This window comes from Alligator sinensis, unplaced genomic scaffold (genome assembly GCF_000455745.1).
Source record: "Alligator sinensis unplaced genomic scaffold, ASM45574v1 scaffold308_1, whole genome shotgun sequence".
Classification (NCBI taxonomy): Eukaryota; Metazoa; Chordata; order Crocodylia; family Alligatoridae; genus Alligator; species Alligator sinensis.
Genome location: NW_005842041.1, coordinates 1043045 through 1055800, shown reverse-complemented (window position 1 = coordinate 1055800; position 12756 = coordinate 1043045). Strand labels below are relative to the sequence as shown.

The window sequence follows — 12756 nt, the reverse complement described above, 5'->3', positions numbered from 1 at the left end:
TCAGATTTGATTTCTTTTGCTTCCAATCGCACATCATGGGCACCTCCCATCAGATAGGCTTTGACTTCATTTATGTTTTCATCTGCTGTGCTAGTGCACATCCCTCATCGCTAGTAAGTTGTTTTTTGTTTGTTTTTTTTTGGGGGGGGGGGGGGGAGGTGTTTTGTTCAAAACACTTCCTTACCAGGAATGGAAATCCTAATATAAATGTCACTGGACTAATTCCTAAAAGCCTTGGAGCTAGGCTCAGCATGAACTGGATGTTACCAGAAGTTGAAGCAATCTTTCTTTGACCTGGTTGTGATAATTCAAAGAGAATCCCAGGAAGTGGAGTTTGCTAGAGCGGGGCTGCTTGGCAGAAGGGCAGGAAAAGAAAGGTGACAGATTGAGACCCAGAAAAATGGCTGGAGGATGCTGCAATGCCAGAGCCACTGCTATTGACAGCTCTTCCTCTGCTGGCATCTGTAAAGTCTGTCCAGGCAGGGCTGTTCATTGTTGAGGCTTCCACCTAGGTCTTGGCTTGTCACTGTGGAGACTGCACCTTGCAGGTTCTTTCAAGTGACAGCCAGGTGAGGGAGTGCCTGTGATATGAGCAGTTCCTCCTTGTGGTATCCTTCGGGAATCAGGTAAGAGCTACAGGAGGACGTGGCAAGGCTCTGAAGCATCCTCTGCTATGTGGACTTCATTGATTCAGTGCTGGAGGAGACTTCTAAGACTGGAGGAAGGACTGCCAGAGGCAGCGCTAGACAAGGAAGAAGACCTAGAATCCTAAGAAGGTGGAAGCTAGACACTTGTGACCACTGGTGGCAAGCAGAAATCTTCATCTCCACCTGCAGCAGTTTGCCTGGAGAACAGGAATGGAGCTGTAGCAACAGAGAAGGAGCAAGTTCTGTAGGTGGAAGAGGCCAGGCCAGGCATTGCCACGGTTGGAAGGATCAAGACCACTGCTACCAAGAAGTGATGAGTGATGGTTGTCGGAGACTCTCTTCCACGGGGGACGGGCATCCATCTGCTGCCCTGACTCGTCTCAGGAGATCTGCTGCTTGCTTGGAGCCTGGATCTGAGATGTCACAGAAGGATTACTGTGACTCATTCAGCCCTCTGACTACTATCCCATGCTGCTCATCCACATCAGCACCGATGAGACTGCCAGGGATGACCCCAAGCAGATCAAAAGTGACTACAGGGTTTGGTGGAAGGGGACAAGGGCCACGTGGTGTTCTTCTCAATCCTTCCAGTCGAGGGGAAGGGCCCAGGCAGGAGCGGACACATCATCTGTGCAGCCATGCATTCATCTGCAGGGTGTCGACAGCAGGGCTTTGGCTTCTTTGACCATGGGATGTTGTTCCAAGAAGAATGATTGCTAGGGGGAGAGGGACAAAGAGAGGGAAGAGCATCTTCCTAGATGGGCTCACTAACCAAATGAGGATGGCTTTAAACTAGGTTTTCTGGGGGATGCAACCCAAAGCCCTGGGGGAAGTGGGTGACCTGGAGGAAAAGTGAGGAGGGGGCGGCAACAGGAGAAGCCTTTTTCTTCCTGAGAAAGTTGGCAGTTGGCTAGCTACCGTAAGTGTCTACATGAATACACGGAGCCTAGGAAATGAGTAGGAAGAATTGGAAGTCCTCGCATAGTCATGGAACAGGCTCAGCAGTGCTATGCTAACTAGCACTGTGTTTGAAAGAGACTTGGGAGTCACGATTGGCTCATGATATGAACATAAGCCACCAATGTGGTGCCACAGCCTGCAAAGCAAACAACTCTGGCCTGCATCTTCAGATGTATCTCAAAACCCGGGAAGTCATCCTCCCACTTTACTCGGCTTTGGCGAGACCACAGCTGGAATACCATATCCAGTTCTGGGCTCTGCAGTTCAGAAAGGATGTGGAGAAGCTCAAGAGTCCAGAGGACAGCCACGCTAATTATTAGAGGACAAGAGAGTAGGCCTTATGAGGAGAGGCTGAGATACATGGGACGTTTCAGCCTGGAAAAGGGTAGGCCCAGGGGTGACGTGGTGGCAGCCTGTAAGTATGTATAAGGAGTGTGCACTAGGAACTGGGTGAACGTCTGTTCACCAGGACACCCTATGGGAAGACTAGGTCCAATGGTCACAAACTCTTGTAAGACCATTTTAGGTTGGACATAAGGAAAAACTTGTTTACTGTCTGAGTCCCCAGGGCCTCGAATAGACTCCCCCCAGAGGTGGTTCAGGCACCTACTCTGGATTCCTTTTAAGAAAAGCTTGGATGCGTATCTTGCTGGGATTATTTGACCCCTGCTGACTGCCTGTCCTTTGGGCAGGGGGCTAGACCTGATGATCTTGCTAGGTCCCCTCCAGCCCTAATGTCTATGAACTGTGACATGATTGGAATAACAGAGAGACCTGGTGGGATAGCTTGCATGACTGGAGTACTGTCATGGATGGGTACAAACTGTTCAGGAAGAACAGGTAGGGAAGAAGAGGAGGAGTTGTGTTTTATGTAAAAGATCTGTATAATTGCTCAGAGTTGAAGTTGCAGACAGGCCTTTCGAAAGTTTCTGGCTTAGGTCCGGAGGGGAGAGCAGTAAGGGTCAGATCATGTTTGGTGTCTTCTGTAGAGCACCAGACCAAGAAGATGAGGTGGATGAGGCTTTCTTCAAACAGCTAGCACAAGTTTCCTGATCACAGGCCCTGGTTCTCATGGGGGACTTCAGTCACCCTGACATCTGGGACTGCAATATAGCAGTGTACAAGTATTGGGGACAGCTTCCTGGTGCAAGTGTTGGAGAGGCCAACTAGGGGCTCTTCTTAACCTGCTGCTTACGAACGGGGAAGAATTGGTGGGGAATGTAGTGGTGGATGGGAATGTGGGCAGCAATGACCACAAGCTGATTAAATTCAGGGACCTGAGGAAAGGATGGAAGAAGAACAGCAGAGTATGAATCCTGGACTTCAGAAAGTCAGACTTTGACTCACTTTAAACCAATGGGTAGAAGCTCCTTGGAGGCCAGTCTGAGGGGTGGGAAAGGAGTCCAGGAGAACTGGCTGTACTTTAAAGAAACCTTATTGATGGTGCAGGAAGGAATCTTAAACAACAAAAAAAGGAAGCTTATAAGACAGAAACTTGGAGAAACAACTAGGGAGGAGCATAAGAGTATTGCTTAGGCAGATGGGCATGAAATTGGGAAGGCCAAAGCACAACAGGAGTTGCAGCTAGCAAGGAATATGAAGGGTTTCTACAAGTATGTGAGCAACAAGAGTAAGAGTGGGGAAAGTGTGGATCCCTTAGTAAAAAGGGGAGGCAACCTAATGACAGAATGTGTAATAGGCTGAAGTACTCAATGCCTTTTCCACCTCAGTATTCACAGGCAAGGTTGGCTCCCAAACTACTGCATCTGGCATCATAATTTGGGGAGCAGGTGAGCAGCCAACAGTGGCAAAAGAACAGGTTATGGACTCGTTTAGAAAAGCTGGACGTGTACAAGTTCGTGGGGCTGGACGAGAGGAAGGGTGTTGAGGAAGTTGGACAATGCAATTGTAGAGCCACTGGCCATCATCTTTGAAAACTCATGGTGATTTAGGAGAGGTCCCAGATGACTGGAAAAGGACAAATATAGTGCCCATCTTTAAGAAAAGGACGAAGGAGGATCCAGGGTACTATAGATTGGGCAGCCTCCCCTTGGTCCCTGGAAAAATCATGGAGCAGGTTCTTTAGGAATCCAATTTCTAAGTACTTGAAAGAGGAGAAGATGATTAGGATAAGTCGGCATGGATCCATCAAGGGGAAGTTGTGGCTGACCAACATGATTGCCTTCTGCAATGAGGTGACTGGCTCTGTGGATATGGGGAGAGCAGTGGATGTGATATGCATTAACTTTAGCAAAGCTTTTGATATAGTTTCCCACAACATTCTCTCAAACAAGCTAAGGAAATATGGGTTGGATAGAAAACTGGCTGGGTCGTTGGGCTTGGAGGGTAGTAGTTAATGGCTCAGTGTCTAGTTGGCAGCTGGCATCAAGTTAAGTGCCCCAGGGGTTGGTCCTGGGGCCAGTTTTGTTCAGTGTCTTTATCAGTGAGCTGCAAGAGGGATGGAGTGCACCCTCAGCATGTTTGCAGATGACACCAAGCTGTGGGGAGTAGTGGATATGCTGGAGGGTAGGGCTAGGATTCAGAGTAACGTTGACAAATTGTGGAATTGGGCCAAAAGGAATTTTATGAGGTTCAGTAAGGACAAGTGCAAAGTCTTGCATTTAGGATGGAATAATCCAATGCACCTGTACAGACTGGGGACTGACCGACTAAGCAGCAGCTCTGCAGAGAAGGACTTTGGAGTTACAGTGGATAATAACTGAATATGAGCCAACGGTGTAACCTTGTTGCAAAGAAGGCTAATGGCATACTGGTCTGCTTTAGCAGGAGCATTGCCAGCAGATCAAGGGAAGTGATTCTTCCCCTTGATTTTTGGCACTGGTGAGGCCACATCTGGAGTACTGTCCAGTTTTGGGCCCCTAACTACAGAAAGAATGGGGACAAATTGGAGAGAATCCAGTGGAGAGCAGCGAAAATGATTAGGGGCCTGAGGCACATGACTTCTGAGGAGAGGCTGTGGGGACTAGGTTTATTTAGTTTGGAGAAGAGAAGATGGAGGGAGGACTTTAATAGCAACTTTCAATGACCTGAAGGGTGATTCCAGAGAGGATGGAGCCAGCTGGACTGTTCTCATTGGTGGCAGATGACAGGACAAGGAGCAGTGGTCTCGGGTTGAAGCAAGGGAAGCTTAGGTTGGTTATTGGGAAGAACTTTCTCACTAGGAGGCTGTCATGACCCAAAAGGCATGATTGTGTATGTGCTTCGGCACCAGAATTATCCCCGCCAAGTTGCAGAGCATTGCACGGGAGAGTTTCCTGTAGCAAGAGGAAACCCCGGTGCAGGTTATTCACACGTGGCAGCTAACGATTGGCCTGTTAGCCGTATAAGAGGCTTGAGCAGTTTCCGCCCAAGCTGAAGAGGACTCCACATCCATCTCGTGGGGACTCTGGGTACACGGCAGGGTAATAGAAACCCTGTGTGAGATCCAGAGGAGCTTGGCGGCCTGATCCACCTCCCACCTCTTCCCGTCTTCGAACGCGACTTTTATAAGACGTATTTACGATTTCTATTTTGGTGGCTCGTTCACCCAGAGCATCTGGAGCTCTGCACCGTGGAGCCTAGCAACCTCCACGAGACAGTCTGTGTTGTCTGTCTGTAACTGCAACTCAATCAAGCTTTCCAGCCTACACCACTGCCATCTCGGTGTAAGTAAACAATCTTTAAAACTACCGATACGTGTCTGTGCCTAATTCCAGCTCAAAGGCCTTCCCTCTCCAACCCGGCGTGCCCGGGCTGCTGGCCACAGCCCGCGTGCAGCACGGAAAAGGGCTCGGGTCGCTCCCAGCCCGCACAGAGGCTAGTAAAACACCGGAACAGAGAACCCAGAGAAGTTGTGTAGCCTCCATTCTTGGAGGCTTTTAAGACCTGACTAGATAAAGCCTCGAGTGGATTGATATAGTTGAGAACAGTCTTGCTTTGAGCAGGGTGTTGGACTAGATGACCTCTTGAGGTCCCTTCCAACCCTAATTTTCTATGAAATTGGAAAAATTAAATGTGCCTATCTTGGGTGTGAGAGAAGAGCCCCAGGAGTGGGAAAGGTGTGGTGATGGTGATGGAAACGAGCACTGGCAGGTGTCCTTTGCATTGCTGCATGAATAGGTGCAGAAGTGTTGTTTGGCCTTAGCAGGACAGAGTGACTACATAAAGATTTTTCTTTTTTCTTTTTTGGTCATGGAAGGAAGGGCTGAAAATTCGTCTAGCACAATGCTGGCTCTGTTTTGAGCTGACAACATTACAGTGGAGAGCTGAAATATGAAAGTTCAGTGGAACTCTTGTGAAGGTATAAGACACTTTCTTTCATATTGAGTCTCATAAAATTCCTCTTAACTGATAGTTTGGACGTAATCTGAGTGTCAAAGTGACTTTTTCATTCATTCCATACTTGGCTTATGGATCAAAGAGTCTGGCAAATAGCCAAACTAATTACTCATGAACTTTCTAATGTTTCAACTTGTATGACACCACCCACCTTCTCAGAGAGGTCATGTTACTCTTTCAAGCATTACAGTTAAATTAGTGTGCTACAGAGTCGCTGTGAATTCATAGCTTTGTAAATTTTAGCTTTTTTACTTTTTTTGTTACTCAACAACAAAAATTCTTTAAAAAATTAAAATACACCTTCCAAGATCTCTATTTATACCCACTGAAGAAAAAGTTTGTTGATGTATGGTGTGGTGTTTTTTTTTGGTTTTTTTTTTTTCAGTGGTAGGGGTATTTGTTGTAGCCATGTTGGTCTAAGGACATAGGCAGACAATGTTCTTTGGGAAAATCTGATATCTTTTATTTTAGTTGGTCTAATAAAAGATATCGGATTTACCCAAAGAACCTTGTTTGCCTTTTCAGTGGCAGTGTTTTTTAACCATAGAATTGGTGTAGTAATACATGCATTTCCCCATGGACGTAGGAAGCTCATACAAGTAGAAACTGCTTAGCAAGTCCTGCCCGAGTCAGGCTGTATTAGATGGAAGCTGTGGTATGACAATAACTAAGTTAGAGACTTTTCATTTGCAATGTCCCTAGCCGTCCTTAAGTACTCTGAATCACAGTAGTGCGATTTTAAAGCATAGTTGCAAAGCTTTCCAGTAGGATTCCTGTGCTGCTTCCTTTATGGTAGTTGCACTTGCAATTGGAACAGATCAGTCCTCAGTCAGGAATTGGCTCATGTTGCCTCGTTTTATGACCTGCCTATTTTATATGTACAGACTACAAAGCTACAGGAGCTTCTCTATTTGCTTGGTTCTTTTGAGATGTTTTTGAAGAAAAATATACTTAATAGGCCATACAGTTCTGAGTCTTTTTGTCTGTTTGTGGGGGAGTACATGTTGATCTAAGGCTGCTAATTTTCATTGTGGATAGGTTCTGAAAACGCTTTGTCCTACCATTGTAGTCCAATAATTGTTTCTAAATTTACCCCTTCCTCTAAACTTATTTGTGCAGTGGTGGTGGCGGTAATGTAGGCAAAATATTGATAATCACCAGCGTTGTAGACCGTGACTTCATCGGTGTATTGTTTTTTTTGTGTTAAGCCTAGTCCTGAAGGAAGGCAGTGGCTGGCCCCCCATGATTGTTGAACTATAACATCCCTGCAGGACAAATGACTTTTTTAAAGCTCTGGGCTTTGATACTATGTGGAGATTGGAATAATTCAGGATATGACTATGTCCTTGGCACTATTCTACTGTAATTAAATCAAGTGTGTAGAAAACACTTCTTTATTGTTTGATAATGTCCACACTCCACAAGGATGGTGACGTGCAAGGTTTGTTTAGCAAGCTTGGTCCTAATGTGACCTCAGAAGTCTGGGGTTGTCAAAGGAATCGAAGATATCAATGTACTCAAATCCCTTAATTTCTAACTTCTTGAATGCACTCTAGGAAAGCTGCTTAGGGCAGCTAAGCTATTTCTGGGTTCTGTGTACTTCTTTGGGTAATTCCACTGACTTCACTGGATTTATACAAGTGGTGAGTCCTAGTGCACAGCTGATTTTTCATCTGCACAGGCTTCTTGTCTCCTCCTAGTTTGAAGCTTCAGTAATTTTAAAAATGTTTAGAATTGTGGGAAGGGGCCTCCTAGTACAGGCACCTGCTCAAGGCAGGATCATCTTTGATTTAAACCATCCCAGCTAATATATTTTATCCTTGTCAGGTCTGTCAGTCTCAAAGTTATACATGCTGTATTATTCAGTTAATTTTGAAGGCTGTTAATTATTGAACTAGCTGGTTGCTGCTGCCTCCTCTCTTCTGGTCCAGAGGCTCTTGTGTTGCTGTCTGCAGTCCGATTAAAGCATGCCTACTGATGGGTAGCAATTGCTACTCATCAAAGCAGCAGATTCATAGATGTTAGGGTCGGAAGGGACCTCAATAGATCATCGAGTCCAACCCCCTGCATAGGCAGGAAAGGGTGCTGGGTTTAGATGACCCCAGCTAGATGGTTATATAACCTCCTCTTGAAGACCCCCGGGGTAGGGGAGAGCACTACCTCCCTTGGGAGCCCATTCCAGACCTTGGCCACTGTAACTGTGAAGAAGTTCTTCCTAATGTCCAGTCTAAATCTGCTCTCTGCTAGCTTGTGGCCATTATTTCTTGTAACCCCCAGGGGCACCTTGGTGAGTAAAGCCTCACCAATTCCCTTCTGTGCCCCCATGATGAACTTATAGGCAGCCACAAGGACGCCTCTCAACCTTCTCTTGCGGAGGCTGAAGAGGTCCAGGTGCCCTAGTCTCTCCTCATAGGGCTTGGCCTGCAAACCCTTAACCATACGAGTGGCCCTTCTCTGGACCCTCTCCAGGTTATCTGCATCCCTCTTGAAGTGTGGCGCCCAAAATTGCATGCAGTATTCCAACTGCGGTCTGACCAGCGCCCAATAGAGGGGAAGTATCACCTCCTTGGTTCTGTTCGTCATGCATCTGCTGATGCACGATAAAGTGCCATTAGTTTTCCTGATGACTTCGTCACACTGCTGACTCATGTTCATCTTGGAGTCCACTAGGACTCCAAGATCCCTTTCCACTTCCGTGCCTCCAAGCAGGTAATTTCCTAGGCAGTAGGTGTGCTGGACATTTTTCCTCCCTAGGTGCAGCACTTTGCATTTCTCCTTGTTGAATTGCATTCTGTTGTTTTCTGCCCACATGTCCAACCTGTCCAGGTCTGCTTGTAGTTGTTCCCTGCCCTCCGGTGTGTCCACTTCTCCCCACAGTTGTGTGTCATCCGCAAACTTGGACAGAGTACACTTCACTCCCTCGTCCAAGTCGCTGATGAAGACATTGAAGAGTATCGGTCCAAGGACCAAGTCCTGCGGGACCCCACTGCCCACACCCTTCCAGGTTGATACCGACCCATCCACTACGACTCTCTGGGTACAACCCTTTAGCCAATTCACTTAAATTTAGGTAGAACAGAGTTCCTCTCTCTGCCCAAACCCTATGTGATTCTTTTTTTTTCTTTAAATAGGCAGCTAAATGATCTTCACACTCAATGTGATCCTTACTCTTATTGTTAGTGAGCAAAAGATACCAGTGAGACATTGTACCCCCTGGTCTACACTACAGTGGTGCCCAACCTTTTTGCTCTGTGGGCCAAATGGGTAATATCAGGTCCTTATGTAGGCCGGATGTGGCTGATGAGCCTGATCTGCCTATGGGGAGGTGGTGGGGGGTGGGATTGCTCAGTTTGACCCTGATCTATCACCCAGGGTGGGGGTGGGGCAGCACCAGTCTGGAAATGCAGGGGAAGGGGGAGCAGCCTTGTCCTGCCTTGAATATGTGGGGGGAAGGTACAGAGCAGCCCTGATTCAGACACATGTTGGGAATAGACCGAAGTGTTTTGGGGAGCAACTCAATCTATTCTGGATATGGCGGGGATGGGCCCAGCCCCGATCCTGCTGCACAGACAGTTGCCCAGGAGAAGATAGGTCTGACTGCAGAGCTTCCCTCCCCACAGCTTCCACCCTTCCCCACTGCCAGGTTTTCCTATCTGTGGGGGAGCCCTGTAGGCTGGATGTCATGGCTCCTCAGGCTGGACTTGAAGGTTGAGCATCCCTGGTCTACTAGGTGGGATGAGCAGTTGTACATGGGATGTATCTAGGAGAAAAACAATCCAGAACTGTGGGTTCTTCCATTGCTTTTTCTCTTTGGGAAGAGGGCTATTTTAATTTTTCTATGGGACTGTCCTTAGTGTATGAAATGAAGCATCTGTGCAAGTCCTTTGGGTGACAATTTTTTATAGATTTTTTTTTTCCTGTGTTCTCTTCTCCTAGTTGTTTTGTAATTGATTGCTTCTTCATGGTCTGAATTGGACTTCTACAAAACTAGACAGCATCCAGAATTATTATAGAATTTGTGTCTTGTTTCTTTTACATAGGGGAAGTGTTCTTATAACCTCTCTAACATACAGAGGCGTTTCCTGATAAACTTTCACTAAGGCATGGAGGATGGGTATCTCTTATTAATGGAATTTTCTAATTTTAAATAGTCTGCTCATTTAGGAAAAGGAATAGATTAGCTAGATCTGGCTGGGAAAATGGAAGTGGGGAGGGGAACCCATGGTGTGCAGCTTGGCACTGATGTCCTGTTATTCCCTTTAGCAGCTGGATCTGCTGCCCTTTAGGAGCTTACAGTGTGTGAATGTGTGGGAGCGACACTTCATAGCTAACACTGATTGAGTGTAGATTGAACTTTATTAGCAGCTTGATGTTAGTGTCTTAGCAGCAGTATTGAGATATTGGATGTTCTGGAAAGGTGACTTTTGGGATGGAATTCCTTTTTAATATGTATCACCAAGCACAAGTGTAGTGATGTTAGCATGGTAACTGCTGTAAAGGGTCTACTTTGGGCTTCTGTCTGTACATCTAATAGGAGTCAAGTATTTTGCATCTTCTTTTTAAGGCAGCAAAACTCCAGGATATTGAATGCCTGTGGTTTCTGTCCTTTTAATAAGTTTAATTGACATGTTGGGTAAATTTGTCTGATAACTGTAGATGCAAACTCCTTGGCATTTTTGAACCAGAGATTAGATGTTTGTGTGACATAATGAACAACAACAAAACTTTGAGTTAGTCTAGGATTCTCAGCTAGAGTGCTGCAAGATCCTTGTAAGTATGTCATGGGGTGCCACTCGTTGGCACTTTTTAGGCTTGCAAACACCTACAGATAATTCTCATGAATAACCTATAGGGCATGTCCAGATGAGGGCAGTATGTGGCGCTGCAGACCTGTTGCGGTGCCAGACACTGCACATGCAGGCATTCCCTGCTCTGCTACTTTGTGGTGCAAGGTGGGGAGGGAGGTTTGACCCTGGGAGATCCTGGGGTCAAAAAAACACATGCCAAACAAAAAGTGGGGCAGTGAACATAGCAGCAGTATGTGCCACCCCAAACTGGAGCCTGATTGACCAGAACCATGGTCCGACTGTCAGCCAGGCTCTCTGTTGCAGGAGCACTGTGACTGCAGTGCTTGGAGGCCCCCAGAACCCCAGGTAAGGCTACTGGGGCCAGCACCAGCACCTCTACTCCCCTGTGTGCACTGCTACATGTCCCTGGAGAAATACATGTTCCTGTTCATAGGGATTTGCCCAGAAATTTCAAATAGTACCCCGGAGTATCCAAAACATTGTGACCTGTTATGAGTAATTTGGTTTTGGCTGAGTCTTTGTGACAGAAGAATTGCTCTATTTTGTTTTTGGGGGGGTTTTCCCCCCCATAATCAAGAAATGAGTGAAAGCTAAGAGCTGGCATTTTTCAAGGTGTGCCTTGCATCGAAAACTGCTGAGTGCCCCTGGTCTAACTAAAGCATTATGTCTTTGAGTAGAAAACTAATCAAGGTGGTGCCTACATGCCTGTCTTTCTTTAACATTTATGTGTATGCATCAACTTCAATATTTGTCCTTGTTCATTTAAAGGCTTTTGCTTCTGTCACTCCCTCCTGTATTCTGTGAACCAATCCTTTTAATCATCTGAATTTTAGGCTAAGTATTTATTTTAACAGTAAATCATGCATTTACTAAAAGATCTCATGTGTGTCTATATACACATATAAAAAAGCAAGGAACCAGTGCATTTAACTGGCAAATTTGGTTTATCAACATTAACACTTCAATATTTTTGCTTTCAGCTGTATAGTTCTTAGTGGGTCCTTTTTTGTGTTGTTTACTCCCCTTCTCCCCCTACCACCACAAAAAAAGGTGTGGGGCAGGGCTAAGATGGGTAATAATGTTGCCTAAAAATAGTGGTTGCTCCTTTAAATACAGGTAGTGTTTCTGCCTAGACTAATAATGTAATTTTAAGTGCATATATGTTACAAGGTGAAAAAGGTACTTGTTGAAACCAGTTATTGTGTGTGGCAGGAAGGTAGCTGATTGTTTCTGTGTTCCAATGCTAACCCTGAACAAGGTGAAATTGTCCTTTCTCTCTCTCCCTCTGAAACTTCACTCTGTGTAAATGAACTGAAACTTGAGAACACAGCCTTGTACCCAAGGTCCTATTTGAGTTTGTGTAACCCATTCACCAGCTATATTAGTCTTTGTTGCTAACGTAACTCATGCATTAATTCATGTAGCTGAGCTTTGCAGAAGATTTTCAGCTATGCAGCCTTGTGAGAGACCATAATTAAAGTCATGAAGTAATAGGATCCTCTCCGTAAAAATGTTGTTGTCCCAATTTTAAAGGGGGTGGGGTGGGATTTGGAAGAGAGAAATCATGTTAGCTGTTACCATCCCTAACAACAAAATAATATCTCCCATACAGCCAGTGGATGCCAAGAATCAAACTGCATGTTCACTAACCGTATAGTCATTCCCACTTCCTGTTAAATGGGTAAAAGCATATAATTGTGATTTTTATTTTTGGTAGCCTTTTTCCATTCACTTTTCAGTGGTGTAACTTTTTAACATTCATTTCTGCTCCGTTTTAATAGGCTCTCCTGGGCTTGGTTACAAGGTATAATAAATATTTAGTGTAATGACTCTTTACACTCCCATCCTCCCCCCCCTTGTTGTTTGCTGTTGTCAGCACGTTCTTTCTAATAATAAGCGGTCTAGGGGGGGCATAAACCATGCACTGCCATGGGCCCTCTTTGCCTGGCTCTGGTGGGCTGCAGTTTGCTGGTCTGCGGTCACTTCCACTCTGGCAGCTGACC

General features: G+C 45.8%; 1 protein-coding gene across 9 annotated transcripts in view; it reads left to right on the top strand.

Annotated features, from left to right (window-relative positions):
• KANK1 (KN motif and ankyrin repeat domains 1) overlaps positions 1 to 12756 on the top strand; it is a 191245-nt gene that overhangs the window by 37143 nt on the left and 141346 nt on the right. The window lies entirely within an intron of this gene.